General features: G+C 55.7%; 5 long non-coding RNA genes across 5 annotated transcripts; all 5 read right to left on the minus strand.

Moving 5' to 3' along the window:
- Positions 1–1,273, minus strand: LOC135408260 (uncharacterized). The gene is made up of 2 exons (XR_010427432.1): positions 763–1,273; positions 1–340 (listed from the first exon to the last, which is right to left on the minus strand). It is a non-coding gene; the product is annotated as an uncharacterized LOC135408260 (long non-coding RNA).
- Positions 1,274–6,385: 5,112 nt separating this feature from the next.
- LOC135408252 (uncharacterized) lies at positions 6,386–10,913 on the minus strand. The gene is made up of 4 exons (XR_010427423.1): positions 10,535–10,913; positions 9,917–9,990; positions 7,147–7,659; positions 6,386–6,725 (listed from the first exon to the last, which is right to left on the minus strand). It is a non-coding gene; the product is annotated as an uncharacterized LOC135408252 (long non-coding RNA).
- A 1,871-nt stretch (positions 10,914–12,784) lies between these two features.
- Positions 12,785–14,057, minus strand: LOC135408259 (uncharacterized). The gene is made up of 2 exons (XR_010427431.1): positions 13,547–14,057; positions 12,785–13,124 (listed from the first exon to the last, which is right to left on the minus strand). It is a non-coding gene; the product is annotated as an uncharacterized LOC135408259 (long non-coding RNA).
- Positions 14,058–14,384: 327 nt separating this feature from the next.
- Positions 14,385–15,150, minus strand: LOC135408261 (uncharacterized). Its single transcript, XR_010427433.1, has 2 exons — positions 15,027–15,150; positions 14,385–14,559 (listed from the first exon to the last, which is right to left on the minus strand). It is a non-coding gene; the product is annotated as an uncharacterized LOC135408261 (long non-coding RNA).
- A 941-nt stretch (positions 15,151–16,091) lies between these two features.
- Positions 16,092–17,984, minus strand: LOC135408258 (uncharacterized). Its single transcript, XR_010427430.1, has 3 exons — positions 17,814–17,984; positions 16,935–16,973; positions 16,092–16,390 (listed from the first exon to the last, which is right to left on the minus strand). It is a non-coding gene; the product is annotated as an uncharacterized LOC135408258 (long non-coding RNA).
- Positions 17,985–18,105: the final 121 nt, after the last annotated feature.

Genomic DNA, 18,105 nt, shown 5'->3' on the forward strand with positions numbered 1-18,105 from the left:
TGACCCAAAACTCTGCATTTATTTGGCACCATTTCCTCTCAAAAACAACATCTCCGATTTAGTTGATTGCTAAAGCCATCATTTTAAAATCATCTCAGGAATCAAAAGGGACTGGAAAACACACACAAATCATTCCTGCACCCACCAAATCATTAGGAATTGGAACCCCATTCCCTCATCTCTCTCCTTGTTCTTCTTGCCTGGAAAACCTGATGATCCCCGCTGGCTACTTTTAGGCTGCTTTTCTTCCACAGCTCCTTTCTCCCGGCTGAAACCTCCTGGCATATTCAGGGCTTATCTGGAGGGAAGCCCCTCTGAGGTATTTCCTCTCGTGGCAATTCTGTGGGATGAAGAAGTAAAAAAAGCACGTCAAGAGCTCCTTCTACCCCCTTCCTTCGCAAACCCCCTCCCAGTTTGTCCTTGGCAGCTCCATCCCCCCGGCACCCGCACCCGACGCTTCGGCTCCGCTGGCAAAGGGACAGCAAGTGCACAAGCAAGTTCAGTGCTGGGCAGGGGCTCCCTGGGGAACGGCACTTCAGTGCTTTAAGTCCGTGGCCTTTCCTGCTGCCCTCCCTCCTGGAGGCAGAGGATGACCCGGCCCTTGTTTCTCCCACGCTCGCAGACCCAGGTCCTGCTCCTTTGGCCCCACTTTTCTTAGCAGACCCGGCCTCATTTTCCAGGGTCCCCAGGAAACTTCTGCACTTGACCCATTGCTGAGTGCAGAGCACAGGGCAAGGGAAGGACAAATTTCTCGGCACCCACCCCCTGGAATTTTCCTTCTCCGCAGCACGCTCCCGTTCCCGCTGTCTCTGGAGGTGCCCGCACGAGTCCTCCTTCTCCCAGCACCTCAGAGAATGTCCTTTTCACCCAGGTCCTGCCTAGCGTCGTCCAACAAAACACACTGACAACATTTTTCAGGATGCCAGTGGAGAGATATTAGAGCACACTGCACAGGGAAACTGAGCCTGCCCCATCCCTGCAAGTGTTCCAGGCCAGGCTGGATGGGACTCGGAGCAACCGGGGACAGTGGAAGGTGTCCCTGCCCACGGAAGACAGGCTGGCCTTTGAAGGTCCCCTTCAAACCAAATCGCTCTGGGATTCCCCTCCAAAATCGCTACCCAAGAGACACAGCAATCAAAGCAGAGGGACTGCACTCCCAGCTTTTCTTACCTGCAGGCACACACAGCACAGCACGCTGGACATAAAAGCCACGGGGTTAGTCCTGCCAGAGGTGTCCGGCACAGTGTCCACGTCGACCGAAGGGAAAGAGGCAGCCTGGGAACACGGAGTAAAAGACACCTTAATTAGGAGTACAACGAGCACCAGCCAGGTCATTCCCACAGACAGCTTCACTGTCCAGTCATACAAAAAGCACTCACCGAGGCCTCAGTTAGGATGGTTCCTGACGCTGACCGGGTGAATGCCTCCCTGGAAGCCCGCTCCGCTCATGCCAGGCACTGGGGCTCACCCAGGGGGGCTTTGCCAAGCATCCAATGGAAATTAAAATTACAGGCTGGGCAAAGGCGCTTCCCGCAGGACCGCTCCTGGCCAAGGCCACCGGTCCGTGCAAGTCAGACCACTGACCACCCGGGGCTGGGGATTTTCGGGGGCACGCTTCCAGCTTTTATTCTCCAGAAACTCCAGTTCTTTCTGGCACCGCTTGCTTCAGTCTTCCCCTGTTGGAAGAGGTCACTTTAGTCTTTCGAGGGGCCAGATTGCCAAAGCCCGGCCGGTCCCTTCCCACGAGGAAAGGTAGCTTGGTCTTGGACAGGATACTGGGGGGGAGACACAAAATAAAAGTTTAATTTAAAACAACTGCCTAAAATAGAAAGCAATTCAAACATAAGGCAGACAAGACTCGTGCAAATCTGAATACATTTGACTTCAAAGGAGAATTATTTCCCTCTGCACCTAACAGAATGTCATTTTCACCCGGGTCCTGCTTACCATCGTCCAACAAAACACGCTGACAACATTTTTCCTGATGACAGTGGAGAGATATTAGAGCACACCGCACACGGAAGCCGAGCCTGCCCCATCCCTGCAAGTGTTCCAGGCCAGGCTGGATGGGACTCGGAGCATCCAGCCGGGGATGATAGGGGAAGGTGTCCCTGCCCACGGAAGGCAGGCTGGCCTTTGAAGGTCCCCTTCAAACCAAATCGCTCTGGGATTCCCCTCCAAAATCACTACCAAAGAGACACAGCAATCAAAGCAGAGGGACTGCACTCCCAGCTTTTCTTACCTGCAGGCACACACAGCACAGCACGTTGGACATAAAAGCCACGGGGTTAGTCCTGCCAGAGGCGTCCGGCACAGTGTCCACGTCGACCGAAGGGAAAGAGGCAGCCTGGGAACACGGAGTAAAAGACACTTTAATTAGGAGTACAACGAGCACCAGCCAGGTCATTCCCACAGACAGCTTCACTGTCCAGTCATACAAAAAGCACTCACCGAGGCCTCAGTTAGGATGGTTCCTGACGCTGACCGGGTGAATGCCTCCCTGGAAGCCCGCTCTGCTCCTGCCAGGCACCGGGGCTCACCCAGGGGGGCTTTGCCAAGCATCCAAGAGAAAATTAAAATTACAGGCTGGGCAAAGGCGCTTCCCGCAGGACCGCTCCTGGCCAAGGCCACCGGTCCGTGCAAGTCAGACCACTGACCACCCGGGGCTGGGGATTTTCGGGGGCACGCTTCCAGCTTTTATTCTCCAGAGACTCCAGTTCTTCCTGGCACCCCTTGCTTCAGTCTTCCCCTGCTGGAAGAGGTCACTTTAGTCTTTCGAGGGGCCAGATTGCCAAAGCCCGGCCGGTCCATTCCCACGAGGAAAGAAAGGTAGCTTTGTCTTGTACAGGATGCTGAAGGGGGAGACACAAAATAAAAGTTTAATTTCAAATAACTGCCGAGAAGAGAAAGCAATTCAAACAGAAGGCAGACGAGACTCGTGCAAAACCCAGTACATTTGACTTCAAAGGAGAATTATTTCCCTCTGCACCTCAGAGAAGGCAATTTTCACCCGGGTCCCGCTTACCATCGTCGCACAAAAGGTGCTGACAACATTTTTCCTGATGCCAGTGGAGAGCTATTAGAGCACACCGCACAGGGAAGCCGAGGCTGCCCCTGGATCCCTGCAAGTGTTCCAGGCCAGGCTGGATGGGACTTGCAGCATCCAACCGGGGATGAGAGTGGAAGGTGCCCCTGCCTACGGAAGACAGGGTGCCCTTTAAAGGTCCCCTTCAAACCAAATCGCTCTCTCATTGCCCTCCGAAAGAACTCCCAAAGAGACACAGCAACCAAAGCAGAGGGACTGCACTGCCAGCTTTTCTGACCTGCAGGCACACACAGCACAGCACGCTGGACATAAAAGCCCCGGGGTTAGTCCTGCCAGAGGCGTCCGGCACAGTGTCCACGGCGACCGAAGGGAAAGAGGGAGCCTGGGAACACGGAGTAAAAGACACCTTAATTAGGACTACACTGAGCAATAGCCAGGTCATTCCCACAGACAGCTTCACCGTCCAGTCACACAAAAAGCACTCACCTACCGGGGCCTCAGTTAGGATGGCTCCTGACGCTGACACCTCCGTTTGCCCCGGGGGGTCAAGAAGAACATCCCTGGGAAGAAGTCACCCCCAACAGCAAAAAGGGAAAATTAGTGAAGCACGGGGTCCTCTCCTGACTAGATTGCCACCAGCATTCCCTAGCAAATGCCACGACTATTCTGTTACAGACGAGAAAACCCTGTTCTCCCAAACAAACAGCGAGGAGATTTATGGGCACGCCTGAAAATTTCCTGTGAGGAACGTTTTGTAACTAAGGAGCAGGTGCTATCTTGAGTTCAAGGCATCCATTTGACAGACACTTGGTACAGCAAACTCTTCAGCAGAGCAATTAATTGCTGCCTATTTGAACAGCAGGGGAGAGAAAATGACAGTCGAAGGGAAGACAAGAAAAGCAGAACTGCAATCAGCAGACTTTTCTTCCATCTCTCCCGAGAAAGCCTAGTTTGTCTGTTCTAATAATTCTATGCCCTTTTCTACAGGAAACTTAGACCAAGGCTGAAAAAACAACTAGAAAACACGGAGAGAAGCTTTTTAGAATTTCACGTGGTTTTCCCAAACGGATCCCAGAAAAGCAGAACTCGGTAGAATGTACTCACCTCGAGGCCTTTGGTCTTTTTTTCCATAAGCTTCGTCACCTGATTGAAAAAGCAGAGTAGACTCGGTATTTAGGCTCCCAACAGGAAAACTTCCCCTTCGTTTCCTAAAAGAAACTACATTAATTTGCACAGCTGCAGGCGCGTCTCCAGCTGTTAAAGCCTTTCAGCTTTTCGGAGGGTGAGAATGCCCTGCGAAGGAAGGCTGAAAAACGCTCGGAGCCTGCCCAGGTCAAAGAGCCCCTCGATTTTGTCTGTGTTCCAGTCCCCGGCTAAAGAAAGGGCAGAAGAAGCGCAGCTGTTCCTTGCCTTTTCCCTCAGAGGTTTTGCCAGGCGCCGGGCCAGCCCGGGCACTGCGGGGGAAGGCCGGCAGCGCCCAAAGCCCGCCGCTTTGCCGGGGGCGTCGCTTGCGAGAGCGCCCCCGAGCGCCGGGCCCTGCCTCACAGTCGCCGCCTGGCGGACACGGCCGGGAGCGGCACTGCAGCCGCGCGCGGCACTGCAGCCGCGCCCCCCCCCCCCCCCCACCTTGGCGAGACCCGCGGCGCCTTTCGCGCGTACGGGCCTTTCTTCCCGAAAACCTGCCCTTGCCTAGGAAAAGCTGAGCAGTTCACAGAGCTGCTGTTTCCCGCCCAGCTTCCCAAAGGATTTCTCTCTCCCGGCAGCACAGACAGGGGCCCCGAGGCAGCGCACACCCTCCCCGCGGGGGGGTGTGGTGCGTGTGCAATGCCAGGGCACATCCGAACCCGGCCCTGCGGCGGCACGCAGGTGCAAGTTTCTCCGCAGAGGCGAGAAACTTGCCTGTCGCTTCCCCTGCCTGCAGTCGCCGATGGCCGCGGGAGAGGCAGAAGAGCGGCCGCGCCGAACCGCCGCGCCCAGCTTACCCCGGGGACGATTTCCGTCGGATCTGGCGCCGTGGGTCGCTTCCTGGGGGGGGGGGAAGGCGGCGGCGCAGCTCCGACAGCATCTCCGGGGCACGGCGGGAGCGGGAGCGGAGGGGAGCGGGGGGGGGAGCGGGGGCGGGAGGGGAGCGGAGCGGAACGAGGCGGGAGGGCGGAGCGCCGCGCCGCCATCTTTAGTGTGGTCGTTCCGGTCCTGGCGGCGCCATCTTTACTGTGGGCTTGGCGGCCTTCCGGGCAGGGGCGCCATCTTTAGTGTGGTCGTTCCGGTCCTGGCGGCGCCATCTTTACTGTGGGCTTGGCGGACTTCCGCGCCGGGGCCTTGGAGGACTTCCGGTCGCTCTCTACTTCCGGTGACCGAGTTTACCCAAATTAGCGTCCCTCCTGGCTAATTTCTGCGCTTTCACCCCAAAAAAATCTTCATGTTATTCCCCCCACACACACCCCGGGAGAGACGGGAGACCGCCAGTCCCGCCCTGCCGCCGGAACCGGCCCTTAACTCGAGCAGGGAGCGCTGCACCGGCACGAGAGCCACTGCGCATGCGTCGCCGGTCCCGCTCCTGGCTGCCCTTACTTACCACGTGATCGCCGGCGTCTTGCCAACGACCGCGCATGCGCCGGCGTCCCCACCTCGGCTGCCCCCCCCACCCCGCCGCCCGACCGCCCGGCTTCGCTTTCTTACTGCGGCTCCCCCTCCACTTTTTCGGCTCCCTGGGGTTCCCCCACCCACATTTTGGGGTCCCCTTCTCACATTTTTGGGGTGATGACCCCGCAATTTACGGTTCGGGGAGGGGGGGAGGAAAGGAAATGGGGTGCCCAAGAAGGGGTTTCTTTTTTTTTTTTTTTTTTCTCTTATTTCCTTTTCATTTTATTTCCTTTTTAGTTTTTTTGCCTTTTTTTTTTTTTAATTTTCTTTTGTTTTTTTAATATTTCCTTTTTTATTTCGTTTATTTTTTATTCTCTTTATTTTTCATCTTCTCTCCCAGTGCTCCCCAGTAACACCCAGTGCTCCCCAACAACCCTCAGTAACACCCAGTGCTCCCCAGTGCACCCCAGTAACACCCAGTGCTCCTCAACAACCCCCAGTAACACTCAGTGCTCCCCAGTAAACACCCAGTACTCCCCAACAACCCCCAGTAACACCCAGTGCTCCCCAAAAATTGACCCAAAACACACCAAACAATGACCCAAAACTGACCCCAAAAACTGACCCCAATCATCCCCAAAAGCTGACCCAAAACTGACCCCAATCATCCCAAAAGCTGACCCAAAACTGACCCAAATCACCCCAAACAATGACCCCAAACTGGCCCCAAAAACTGACCCAAATCATCCCCAAAACTGACCCAAAACTCTGCATTTATTTGGCACCATTTCCTCTCAAAAACAACATCTCCGATTTAGTTGATTGCTAAAGCCATCATTTTAAAATCATCTCAGGAATCAAAAGGGACTGGAAAACACACACAAATCATTCCTGCACCCACCAAATCATTAGGAATTGGAACCCCATTCCCTCATCTCTCTCCTTGTTCTTCTTGCCTGGAAAACCTGATGATCCCCGCTGGCTACTTTTAGGCTGCTTTTCTTCCACAGCTCCTTTCTCCCGGCTGAAACCTCCTGGCATATTCAGGGCTTATCTGGAGGGAAGCCCCTCTGAGGTATTTCCTCTCGTGGCAATTCTGTGGGATGAAGAAGTAAAAAAAGCACGTCAAGAGCTCCTTCTACCCCCTTCCTTCGCAAACCCCCTCCCAGTTTGTCCTTGGCAGCTCCATCCCCCCGGCACCCGCACCCGACGCTTCGGCTCCGCTGGCAAAGGGACAGCAAGTGCACAAGCAAGTTCAGTGCTGGGCAGGGGCTCCCTGGGGAACGGCACTTCAGTGCTTTAGTCCGTGGCCTTTCCTGCTGCCCTCCCTCCTGGAGGCAGAGGATGACCCGGCCCTTGTTTCTCCCACGCTCGCAGACCCAGGTCCTGCTCCTTTGGCCCCACTTTTCTTAGCAGACCCGGCCTCATTTTCCAGGGTCCCCAGGAAACTTCTGCACTTGACCCATTGCTGAGTGCAGAGCACAGGGCAAGGGAAGGACAAATTTCTCGGCACCCACCCCCTGGAATTTTCCTTCTCCGCAGCACGCTCCCGTTCCCGCTGTCTCTGGAGGTGCCCGCACGAGTCCTCCTTCTCCCAGCACCTCAGAGAATGTCCTTTTCACCCAGGTCCTGCCTAGCGTCGTCCAACAAAACACACTGACAACATTTTTCAGGATGCCAGTGGAGAGATATTAGAGCACACTGCACAGGGAAACTGAGCCTGCCCCATCCCTGCAAGTGTTCCAGGCCAGGCTGGACGGGACTCGGAGCAACCGGGGACAGTGGAAGGTGTCCCTGCCCACGGAAGACAGGCTGGCCTTTGAAGGTCCCCTTCAAACCAAATCGCTCTGGGATTCCCCTCCAAAATCGCTACCCAAGAGACACAGCAATCAAAGTAGAGGGACTGCACTGCCAGCTTTTCTTACCTGCAGGCACACACAGCACAGCACGCTGGACATAAAAGCCCCGGGGTTAGTCCTGCCAGAGGTGTCCGGCACAGTGTCCACGGCGACCGAAGGGAAAGAGGCAGCCTGGGAACACGGAGTAAAAGACACCTTAATTAGGAGTACAACGAGCACCAGCCAGGTCATTCCCACAGACAGCTTCACTGTCCAGTCATACAAAAAGCACTCACCGAGGCCTCAGTTAGGATGGTTCCTGACGCTGACCGGGTGAATGCCTCCCTGGAAGCCCGCTCCGCTCATGCCAGGCACTGGGGCTCACCCAGGGGGGCTTTGCCAAGCATCCAATGGAAATTAAAATTACAGGCTGGGCAAAGGCGCTTCCCGCAGGACCGCTCCTGGCCAAGGCCACCGGTCCGTGCAAGTCAGACCACTGACCACCCGGGGCTGGGGATTTTCGGGGGCACGCTTCCAGCTTTTATTCTCCAGAAACTCCAGTTCTTTCTGGCACCGCTTGCTTCAGTCTTCCCCTGTTGGAAGAGGTCACTTTAGTCTTTCGAGGGGCCAGATTGCCAAAGCCCGGCCGGTCCCTTCCCACGAGGAAAGGTAGCTTGGTCTTGGACAGGATACTGGGGGGGAGACACAAAATAAAAGTTTAATTTAAAACAACTGCCTAAAATAGAAAGCAATTCAAACATAAGGCAGACAAGACTCGTGCAAATCTGAATACATTTGACTTCAAAGGAGAATTATTTCCCTCTGCACCTAACAGAATGTCATTTTCACCCGGGTCCTGCTTACCATCGTCCAACAAAACACGCTGACAACATTTTTCCTGATGACAGTGGAGAGATATTAGAGCACACCGCACACGGAAGCCGAGCCTGCCCCATCCCTGCAAGTGTTCCAGGCCAGGCTGGATGGGACTCGGAGCATCCAGCCGGGGATGATAGGGGAAGGTGTCCCTGCCCACGGAAGGCAGGCTGGCCTTTGAAGGTCCCCTTCAAACCAAATCGCTCTGGGATTCCCCTCCAAAATCACTACCAAAGAGACACAGCAATCAAAGCAGAGGGACTGCACTCCCAGCTTTTCTTACCTGCAGGCACACACAGCACAGCACGTTGGACATAAAAGCCACGGGGTTAGTCCTGCCAGAGGCGTCCGGCACAGTGTCCACGTCGACCGAAGGGAAAGAGGCAGCCTGGGAACACGGAGTAAAAGACACTTTAATTAGGAGTACAACGAGCACCAGCCAGGTCATTCCCACAGACAGCTTCACTGTCCAGTCATACAAAAAGCACTCACCGAGGCCTCAGTTAGGATGGTTCCTGACGCTGACCGGGTGAATGCCTCCCTGGAAGCCCGCTCTGCTCCTGCCAGGCACCGGGGCTCACCCAGGGGGGCTTTGCCAAGCATCCAAGAGAAAATTAAAATTACAGGCTGGGCAAAGGCGCTTCCCGCAGGACCGCTCCTGGCCAAGGCCACCGGTCCGTGCAAGTCAGACCACTGACCACCCGGGGCTGGGGATTTTCGGGGGCACGCTTCCAGCTTTTATTCTCCAGAGACTCCAGTTCTTCCTGGCACCCCTTGCTTCAGTCTTCCCCTGCTGGAAGAGGTCACTTTAGTCTTTCGAGGGGCCAGATTGCCAAAGCCCGGCCGGTCCATTCCCACGAGGAAAGAAAGGTAGCTTTGTCTTGTACAGGATGCTGAAGGGGGAGACACAAAATAAAAGTTTAATTTCAAATAACTGCCGAGAAGAGAAAGCAATTCAAACAGAAGGCAGACGAGACTCGTGCAAAACCCAGTACATTTGACTTCAAAGGAGAATTATTTCCCTCTGCACCTCAGAGAAGGCAATTTTCACCCGGGTCCCGCTTACCATCGTCGCACAAAAGGTGCTGACAACATTTTTCCTGATGCCAGTGGAGAGCTATTAGAGCACACCGCACAGGGAAGCCGAGGCTGCCCCTGGATCCCTGCAAGTGTTCCAGGCCAGGCTGGATGGGACTTGCAGCATCCAACCGGGGATGAGAGTGGAAGGTGCCCCTGCCTACGGAAGACAGGGTGCCCTTTAAAGGTCCCCTTCAAACCAAATCGCTCTCTCATTGCCCTCCGAAAGAACTCCCAAAGAGACACAGCAACCAAAGCAGAGGGACTGCACTGCCAGCTTTTCTGACCTGCAGGCACACACAGCACAGCACGCTGGACATAAAAGCCCCGGGGTTAGTCCTGCCAGAGGCGTCCGGCACAGTGTCCACGGCGACCGAAGGGAAAGAGGGAGCCTGGGAACACGGAGTAAAAGACACCTTAATTAGGACTACACTGAGCAATAGCCAGGTCATTCCCACAGACAGCTTCACCGTCCAGTCACACAAAAAGCACTCACCTACCGGGGCCTCAGTTAGGATGGCTCCTGACGCTGACACCTCCGTTTGCCCCGGGGGGTCAAGAAGAACATCCCTGGGAAGAAGTCATCCCCAACAGCAAAAAGGGAAAATTAGTGAAGCACGGGGTCCTCTTCTGACTAGATTGCCACCAGCATTCCCTAGCAAATGCCACGACTATTCTGTTACAGACGAGAAAACCCTGTTCTCCCAAACAAACAGCGAGGAGATTTATGGGCACGCCTGAAAATTTCCTGTGAGGAACTTTTTGTAACTAAGGAGCAGGTGCTATCTTGAGTTCAAGGCATCCATTTGACAGACACTTGGTACAGCAAACTCTTCAGCAGAGCAATTAATTGCTGCCTATTTGAACAGCAGGGGAGAGAAAATGACAGTCGAAGGGAAGACAAGAAAAGCAGAACTGCAATCAGCAGACTTTTCTTCCATCTCTCCCGAGAAAGCCTAGTTTGTCTGTTCTAATAATTCTATGCCCTTTTCTACAGGAAACTTAGACCAAGGCTGAAAAAACAACTAGAAAACACGGAGAGAAGCTTTTTAGAATTTCACGTGGTTTTCCCAAACGGATCCCAGAAAAGCAGAACTCGGTAGAATGTACTCACCTCGAGGCCTTTGGTCTTTTTTTCCATAAGCTTCGTCACCTGATTGAAAAAGCAGAGTAGACTCGGTATTTAGGCTCCCAACAGGAAAACTTCCCCTTCGTTTCCTAAAAGAAACTACATTAATTTGCACAGCTGCAGGCGCGTCTCCAGCTGTTAAAGCCTTTCAGCTTTTCGGAGGGTGAGAATGCCCTGCGAAGGAAGGCTGAAAAACGCTCGGAGCCTGCCCAGGTCAAAGAGCCCCTCGATTTTGTCTGTGTTCCAGTCCCCGGCTAAAGAAAGGGCAGAAGAAGCGCAGCTGTTCCTTGCCTTTTCCCTCAGAGGTTTTGCCAGGCGCCGGGCCAGCCCGGGCACTGCGGGGGAAGGCCGGCAGCGCCCAAAGCCCGCCGCTTTCCCGGGGGCGTCGCTTGCGAGAGCGCCCCCGAGCGCCGGGCCCTGCCTCACAGTCGCCGCCTGGCGGACACGGCCGGGAGCGGCACTGCAGCCGCGCGCGGCACTGCAGCCGCGCCCCCCCCCCCCCCCCACCTTGGCGAGACCCGCGGCGCCTTTCGCGCGTACGGGCCTTTCTTCCCGAAAACCTGCCCTTGCCTAGGAAAAGCTGAGCAGTTCACAGAGCTGCTGTTTCCCGCCCAGCTTCCCAAAGGATTTCTCTCTCCCGGCAGCACAGACAGGGGCCCCGAGGCAGCGCACACCCTCCCCGCGGGGGGGTGTGGTGCGTGTGCAATGCCAGGGCACATCCGAACCCGGCCCTGCGGCGGCACGCAGGTGCAAGTTTCTCCGCAGAGGCGAGAAACTTGCCTGTCGCTTCCCCTGCCTGCAGTCGCCGATGGCCGCGGGAGAGGCAGAAGAGCGGCCGCGCCGAACCGCCGCGCCCAGCTTACCCCGGGGACGATTTCCGTCGGATCTGGCGCCGTGGGTCGCTTCCTGGGGGGGGGGGAAGGCGGCGGCGCAGCTCCGACAGCATCTCCGGGGCACGGCGGGAGCGGGAGTGGAGGGGAGCGGGGGGGGGGAGCGGGGGCGGGAGGGGAGCGGAGCGGAACGAGGCGGGAGGGCGGAGCGCCGCGCCGCCATCTTTAGTGTGGTCGTTCCGGTCCTGGCGGCGCCATCTTTACTGTGGGCTTGGCGGACTTCCGGGCAGGGGCGCCATCTTTAGTGTGGTCGTTCCGGTCCTGGCGGCGCCATCTTTACTGTGGGCTTGGCGGACTTCCGCGCCGGGGCCTTGGAGGACTTCCGGTCGCTCTCTACTTCCGGTGACCGAGTTTACCCAAATTAGCGTCCCTCCTGGCTAATTTCTGCGCTTTCACCCCAAAAAAATCTTCATGTTATTCCCCCCACACACACCCCGGGAGAGACGGGAGACCGCCAGTCCCGCCCTGCCGCCGGAACCGGCCCTTAACTCGAGCAGGGAGCGCTGCACCGGCACGAGAGCCACTGCGCATGCGTCGCCGGTCCCGCTCCTGGCTGCCCTTACTTACCACGTGATCGCCGGCGTCTTGCCAACGACCGCGCATGCGCCGGCGTCCCCACCTCGGCTGCCCCCCCCACCCCGCCGCCCGACCGCCCGGCTTCGCTTTCTTGTTGCGGCTCCCCCTCCACTTTTTCGGCTCCCTGGGGTTCCCCCACCCACATTTTGGGGTCCCCTTCTCACATTTTTGGGGTGATGACCCCGCAATTTACGGTTCGGGGAGGGGGGGAGGAGAGGAAACGGGGTGCCCAAGAAGGGGTTTCTTTTTTTTTTTTTTTTTTTCTCTCTTATTTCCTTTTCATTTTATTTCCTTTTTAGTTTTTTTGCCTTTTTTTTTTTTTAATTTTCTTTTGTTTTTTTAATATTTCCTTTTTTATTTCGTTTATTTTTTATTCTCTTTATTTTTCATCTTCTCTCCCAGTGCTCCCCAGTAACACCCAGTGCTCCCCAACAACCCTCAGTAACACCCAGTGCTCCCCAGTGCACCCCAGTAACACCCAGTGCTCCTCAACAACCCCCAGTAACACTCAGTGCTCCCCAGTAAACACCCAGTACTCCCCAACAACCCCCAGTAACACCCAGTGCTCCCCAAAAATTGACCCAAAACCGACCCAAATCACACCAAACAATGACCCAAAACTGACCCCAAAAACTGACCCCAATCATCCCCAAAAGCTGACCCAAAACTGACCCCAATCATCCCAAAAGCTGACCCAAAACTGACCCAAATCACCCCAAACAATGACCCCAAACTGGCCCCAAAAACTGACCCAAATCATCCCCAAAACTGACCCAAAACTCTGCATTTATTTGGCACCATTTCCTCTCAAAAACAACATCTCCGATTTAGTTGATTGCTAAAGCCATCATTTTAAAATCATCTCAGGAATCAAAAGGGACTGGAAAACACACACAAATCATTCCTGCACCCACCAAATCATTAGGAATTGGAACCCCATTCCCTCATCTCTCTCCTTGTTCTTCTTGCCTGGAAAACCTGATGATCCCCGCTGGCTACTTTTAGGCTGCTTTTCTTCCACAGCTCCTTTCTCCCGGCTGAAACCTCCTGGCATATTCAGGGCTTATCTGGAGGGAAGCCCCTCTGAGGTATTTCCTCTCGTGGCAATTCTGTGGGATGAAGAAGTAAAAAAAGCACGTCAAGAGCTCCTTCTACCCCCTTCCTTCGCAAACCCCCTCCCAGTTTGTCCTTGGCAGCTCCATCCCCCCGGCACCCGCACCCGACGCTTCGGCTCCGCTGGCAAAGGGACAGCAAGTGCACAAGCAAGTTCAGTGCTGGGCAGGGGCTCCCTGGGGAACGGCACTTCAGTGCTTTAAGTCCGTGGCCTTTCCTGCTGCCCTCCCTCCTGGAGGCAGAGGATGACCCGGCCCTTGTTTCTCCCACGCTCGCAGACCCAGGTCCTGCTCCTTTGGCCCCACTTTTCTTAGCAGACCCGGCCTCATTTTCCAGGGTCCCCAGGAAACTTCTGCACTTGACCCATTGCTGAGTGCAGAGCACAGGGCAAGGGAAGGACAAATTTCTCGGCACCCACCCCCTGGAATTTTCCTTCTCCGCAGCACGCTCCCGTTCCCGCTGTCTCTGGAGGTGCCCGCACGAGTCCTCCTTCTCCCAGCACCTCAGAGAATGTCCTTTTCACCCAGGTCCTGCCTAGCGTCGTCCAACAAAACACACTGACAACATTTTTCAGGATGCCAGTGGAGAGATATTAGAGCACACTGCACATGGAAACTGAGCCTGCCCCATCCCTGCAAGTGTTCCAGGCCAGGCTGGATGGGACTCGGAGCAACCGGGGACAGTGGAAGGTGTCCCTGCCCACGGAAGACAGGCTGGCCTTTGAAGGTCCCCTTCAAACCAAATCGCTCTGGGATTCCCCTCCAAAATCGCTACCCAAGAGACACAGCAATCAAAGCAGAGGGACTGCACTCCCAGCTTTTCTTACCTGCAGGCACACACAGCACAGCACGCTGGACATAAAAGCCACGGGGTTAGTCCTGCCAGAGGTGTCCGGCACAGTGTCCACGTCGACCGAAGGGAAAGAGGCAGCCTGGGAACACGGAGTAAAAGACACCTTAATTAGGAGTACAACGAGCACCAGCCAGGTCATTCCCACAGACAGCTTCACTGTCCAGTCATACAAAAAGCACTCACCGAGGCCTCAGTTAGGATGGTTCCTGACGCTGACCGGGTGAATGCCTCCCTGGAAGCCCGCTCCGCTCATGCCAGGCACTGGGGCTCACCCAGGGGGGCTTTGCCAAGCATCCAATGGAAATTAAAATTACAGGCTGGGCAAAGGCGCTTCCCGCAGGACCGCTCCTGGCCAAGGCCACCGGTCCGTGCAAGTCAGACCACTGACCACCCGGGGCTGGGGATTTTCGGGGGCACGCTTCCAGCTTTTATTCTCCAGAAACTCCAGTTCTTTCTGGCACCGCTTGCTTCAGTCTTCCCCTGTTGGAAGAGGTCACTTTAGTCTTTCGAGGGGCCAGATTGCCAAAGCCCGGCCGGTCCCTTCCCACGAGGAAAGGTAGCTTGGTCTTGGACAGGATACTGGGGGGGAGACACAAAATAAAAGTTTAATTTAAAACAACTGCCTAAAATAGAAAGCAATTCAAACATAAGGCAGACAAGACTCGTGCAAATCTGAATACATTTGACTTCAAAGGAGAATTATTTCCCTCTGCACCTAACAGAATGTCATTTTCACCCGGGTCCTGCTTACCATCGTCCAACAAAACACGCTGACAACATTTTTCCTGATGACAGTGGAGAGATATTAGAGCACACCGCACACGGAAGCCGAGCCTGCCCCATCCCTGCAAGTGTTCCAGGCCAGGCTGGATGGGACTCGGAGCATCCAGCCGGGGATGATAGGGGAAGGTGTCCCTGCCCACGGAAGGCAGGCTGGCCTTTGAAGGTCCCCTTCAAACCAAATCGCTCTGGGATTCCCCTCCAAAATCACTACCAAAGAGACACAGCAATCAAAGCAGAGGGACTGCACTCCCAGCTTTTCTTACCTGCAGGCACACACAGCACAGCACGTTGGACATAAAAGCCACGGGGTTAGTCCTGCCAGAGGCGTCCGGCACAGTGTCCACGTCGACCGAAGGGAAAGAGGCAGCCTGGGAACACGGAGTAAAAGACACTTTAATTAGGAGTACAACGAGCACCAGCCAGGTCATTCCCACAGACAGCTTCACTGTCCAGTCATACAAAAAGCACTCACCGAGGCCTCAGTTAGGATGGTTCCTGACGCTGACCGGGTGAATGCCTCCCTGGAAGCCCGCTCTGCTCCTGCCAGGCACCGGGGCTCACCCAGGGGGGCTTTGCCAAGCATCCAAGAGAAAATTAAAATTACAGGCTGGGCAAAGGCGCTTCCCGCAGGACCGCTCCTGGCCAAGGCCACCGGTCCGTGCAAGTCAGACCACTGACCACCCGGGGCTGGGGATTTTCGGGGGCACGCTTCCAGCTTTTATTCTCCAGAGACTCCAGTTCTTCCTGGCACCCCTTGCTTCAGTCTTCCCCTGCTGGAAGAGGTCACTTTAGTCTTTCGAGGGGCCAGATTGCCAAAGCCCGGCCGGTCCATTCCCACGAGGAAAGAAAGGTAGCTTTGTCTTGTACAGGATGCTGAAGGGGGAGACACAAAATAAAAGTTTAATTTCAAATAACTGCCGAGAAGAGAAAGCAATTCAAACAGAAGGCAGACGAGACTCGTGCAAAACCCAGTACATTTGACTTCAAAGGAGAATTATTTCCCTCTGCACCTCAGAGAAGGCAATTTTCACCCGGGTCCCGCTTACCATCGTCGCACAAAAGGTGCTGACAACATTTTTCCTGATGCCAGTGGAGAGCTATTAGAGCACACCGCACAGGGAAGCCGAGGCTGCCCCTGGATCCCTGCAAGTGTTCCAGGCCAGGCTGGATGGGACTTGCAGCATCCAACCGGGGATGAGAGTGGAAGGTGCCCCTGCCTACGGAAGACAGGGTGCCCTTTAAAGGTCCCCTTCAAACCAAATCGCTCTCTCATTGCCCTCCGAAAGAACTCCCAAAGAGACACAGCAACCAAAGCAGAGGGACTGCACTGCCAGCTTTTCTGACCTGCAGGCACACACAGCACAGCACGCTGGACATAAAAGCCCCGGGGTTAGTCCTGCCAGAGGCGTCCGGCACAGTGTCCACGGCGACCGAAGGGAAAGAGGGAGCCTGGGAACACGGAGTAAAAGACACCTTAATTAGGACTACACTGAGCAATAGCCAGGTCATTCCCACAGACAGCTTCACCGTCCAGTCACACAAAAAGCACTCACCTACCGGGGCCTCAGTTAGGATGGCTCCTGACGCTGACACCTCCGTTTGCCCCGGGGGGTCAAGAAGAACATCCCTGGGAAGAAGTCACCCCCAACAGCAAAAAGGGAAAATTAGTGAAGCACGGGGTCCTCTCCTGACTAGATTGCCACCAGCATTCCCTAGCAAATGCCACGACTATTCTGTTACAGACGAGAAAACCCTGTTCTCCCAAACAAACAGCGAGGAGATTTATGGGCACGCCTGAAAATTTCCTGTGAGGAACGTTTTGTAACTAAGGAGCAGGTGCTATCTTGAGTTCAAGGCATCCATTTGACAGACACTTGGTACAGCAAACTCTTCAGCAGAGCAATTAATTGCTGCCTATTTGAACAGCAGGGGAGAGAAAATGACAGTCGAAGGGAAGACAAGAAAAGCAGAACTGCAATCAGCAGACTTTTCTTCCATCTCTCCCGAGAAAGCCTAGTTTGTCTGTTCTAATAATTCTATGCCCTTTTCTACAGGAAACTTAGACCAAGGCTGAAAAAACAACTAGAAAACACGGAGAGAAGCTTTTTAGAATTTCACGTGGTTTTCCCAAACGGATCCCAGAAAAGCAGAACTCGGTAGAATGTACTCACCTCGAGGCCTTTGGTCTTTTTTTCCATAAGCTTCGTCACCTGATTGAAAAAGCAGAGTAGACTCGGTATTTAGGCTCCCAACAGGAAAACTTCCCCTTCGTTTCCTAAAAGAAACTACATTAATTTGCACAGCTGCAGGCGCGTCTCCAGCTGTTAAAGCCTTTCAGCTTTTCGGAGGGTGAGAATGCCCTGCGAAGGAAGGCTGAAAAACGCTCGGAGCCTGCCCAGGTCAAAGAGCCCCTCGATTTTGTCTGTGTTCCAGTCCCCGGCTAAAGAAAGGGCAGAAGAAGCGCAGCTGTTCCTTGCCTTTTCCCTCAGAGGTTTTGCCAGGCGCCGGGCCAGCCCGGGCGCTCCGGGGGAAGGCCGGCAGCGCCCAAAGCCCGCCGCTTTCCCGGGGGCGTCGCTTGCGAGAGCGCCCCCGAGCGCCGGGCCCTGCCTCACAGTCGCCGCCTGGCGGACACGGCCGGGAGCGGCACTGCAGCCGCGCGCGGCACTGCAGCCGCGCCCCCCCCCCCCCCCCCACCTTGGCGAGACCCGCGGCGCCTTTCGCGCGTACGGGCCTTTCTTCCCGAAAACCTGCCCTTGCCTAGGAAAAGCTGAGCAGTTCACAGAGCTGCTGTTTCCCGCCCAGCTTCCCAAAGGATTTCTCTCTCCCGGCAGCACAGACAGGGGCCCCGAGGCAGCGCACACCCTCCCCGCGGGGGGGTGTGGTGCGTGTGCAATGCCAGGGCACATCCGAACCCGGCCCTGCGGCGGCACGCAGGTGCAAGTTTCTCCGCAGAGGCGAGAAACTTGCCTGTCGCTTCCCCTGCCTGCAGTCGCCGATGGCCGCGGGAGAGGCAGAAGAGCGGCCGCGCCGAACCGCCGCGCCCAGCTTACCCCGGGGACGATTTCCGTCGGATCTGGCGCCGTGGGTCGCTTCCTGGGGGGGGGGGGAAGGCGGCGGCGCAGCTCCGACAGCATCTCCGGGGCACGGCGGGAGCGGGAGCGGAGGGGAGCGGGGGGGGGAGCGGGGGCGGGAGGGGAGCGGAGCGGAACGAGGCGGGAGGGCGGAGCGCCGCGCCGCCATCTTTAGTGTGGTCGTTCCGGTCCTGGCGGCGCCATCTTTACTGTGGGCTTGGCGGCCTTCCGGGCAGGGGCGCCATCTTTAGTGTGGTCGTTCCGGTCCTGG

Source organism: Pseudopipra pipra, unplaced genomic scaffold, assembly GCF_036250125.1.
Source record: "Pseudopipra pipra isolate bDixPip1 unplaced genomic scaffold, bDixPip1.hap1 HAP1_SCAFFOLD_273, whole genome shotgun sequence".
Classification (NCBI taxonomy): domain Eukaryota; kingdom Metazoa; phylum Chordata; class Aves; order Passeriformes; family Pipridae; genus Pseudopipra; species Pseudopipra pipra.